Below are 2,437 nucleotides of genomic sequence, written 5' to 3'. Positions count from 1 at the left end.
GCACTTAACAACAACAACAACAACAATAATTATATATAATACAATGTTATATATAATAATAATATACTAATACATATGGAAGGTTCCGACAAAAGTTGACCTTTAATTGATAACACAGGCACTGAAAGTAAGTTTCATCTGTCTTATACTGAAACTGTTTCATATCATGAATATAGTATTTTAAATATAAAAAATGATGACCAAAGCTTAACAGTGTAGAGTTCTATTAGCTTCCCCCATGTTATAACATAACTGATTTCATAATTTTGTTGCTACGTGAGTCTTACAAAAAGAAGAAACATACCTAAAATTCAAACCCAATTTCAGTTCAAACCATACATAACAACACAAAAAGTAACTGCATCGGTGGAGTTCTTTGTAACATGCCAGATGTTATATCTTCCAAGTTATTTGATAATCACAATAATATTCAGATGAATGTTAGTTCAATTCTAAAGAGAAATGTCTACATCTTTTTGGAGAGTCATAATCAAAGTATCAGAAAATAACAAGTGTTGGCAAAGATGTACAGAAAATGGAACCTTTATACACCGTTTTGAGATTATAAAATGGTGTAGTCACTAGGGAAAACAGTTTGGCAGTTCCTCATAAGTTCAACATAGAATTACTGTATGTCCCAGCAATTCCACTCCTAGGTATGTAGCCAAAAGAACTGAAAACAGGTATTCAAACAAAAACTTGTATATAAACGTTCACAGCAGCACTATTCACAATAGCAAAAAGTTGTGTTATGGATTAAATTGTGTCCAACAAAAATATGTATTGTAAATCCTAACCTCTATGCCTGTGACTATAATCTGATTCGTAAGTGAGTTGTCTTCATTATGAGAATGGATTAATGTAGTACATATCTTGAGTTAATTCATTTTGAGAAAGAAGAGAGATTAAACAAGCAAGAGATACAGAGATGGGAGTTCCAGTAAGATGGCGGACTAGGGAGAAAGACTGCACAGACCCTCCTCAACAAAGAAAAGGGGAACCAATTAACACACACAGAAGATAATCCTTGACCCCTGAGTCTTGAAAGGAAGGATACAGAAATGGACTAAATCCCAATGAGCAGAAAAATTTTCATGAAAATACCAAAAAAAGGAGACATATGGAGCTGCGGTCTGGCAGCAATCCTCAGCGATCCTGACGGCACAGACAGCTTGGAGAGTGCTGAGTCTGGTAGGATCTAAGAATTAACCTAAAAATCAACCCTGCTTACCAGGGACTGCACGGAAGACTGCTCTGGTGGCTGGTGAATAAAAGGAGAAGCAGCGAAGAAGAGGGCAGGCTGAGCTGTGGACTTTTGCCTGTCCAGAGGATGCTGCCATTTTGAATGTTTACAAGCGGCTTGACCAATTCAGATATTTAAAGAGACAGCCATCTCCCAGATTCCAGGAGCTTAAGAATAGGTTCTGCTTGCCAGTAACACCAAGGACACTCCGGACCTAGACAACTGAAAAGGTGCGACATTTCCCGTTACCCTTATAGCACACACACACTTGGTGAACAGAGGAGCAGCCATCCCCCACTCCAGACCACGTTCTGGGCCCACAGGAACTCCATCCCAGTCTGTGTGCTCTGACAGAGTCTGGGTACCCTGCCCTACTCTCCCCAATTTATTTTTTTTCTTTTTTTCTTTTTCTTTCTTTCTTCTGGTTTTTAGTTTACTTGTTTTTGTCTATTTTAAAACTATTATTATTATTAATACTTTTATCATTTTTACTATTATTCTTTATTCTTCCCCTCCCAGGTCTTAGTTTTAACCTTTTTCTCTTTTCCCTGTTCCTGGTTGCAATTTTTTTTTTTTTTTTTTTTTTCTTTTCATGGTTATCCTAATTCCTATTCCTTGTTTTTCCTTTTTTATTTTTCCCATTTTTTTCCACATTATTCTCCTTCTCTAACTTTTTTCTCTTTGTGCCCTATCCCCAGATACTGCAGGTTTTCTTGTTTCATCTTCTTCTTTCTCCCTTTTTTCTATTTTTGGTTACTGTTCCTGTATGATTACATGGTGTATCTTTTGCACATGTGCTTTTAGTTTTCTGATGGTTATTCATTTGTAATTTTTGTCTGAGGGGGAGACAGCAACAGTCCCTATAAGACACAACTACATCCACACCGCTTCAAACTTCACTTAATGAGCAAGAGCCACCACCTCCTCCTCCATAAATGGGCCAATGATAAAAAACCACCAAGAAGACCCTGAATGACCCTTGGCTGCTCTTCACAAACAGTTAACAGAGATCTAAATGCAACAATGCCACGATGTCTTGGAGACAAGAGACCATCACAGTCCACACAAAGACACAACATAAAGGGGTAGAAACAAGGGAGCAGGATACAGACCCAGAACACATCCCTGAGGAAGAAGCAGCATTGGAACTCTCTGATAAGGAATTCAAAACAATTATATTTAGGTATCTTCAAA

Source organism: Orycteropus afer, unplaced genomic scaffold, assembly GCF_000298275.1.
Source record: "Orycteropus afer afer isolate SDZICR_OR568_19922 unplaced genomic scaffold, OryAfe1.0 scaffold00034, whole genome shotgun sequence".
Classification (NCBI taxonomy): Eukaryota; Metazoa; Chordata; class Mammalia; order Tubulidentata; family Orycteropodidae; genus Orycteropus; species Orycteropus afer.
This window is presented reverse-complemented; position numbering follows the sequence as displayed.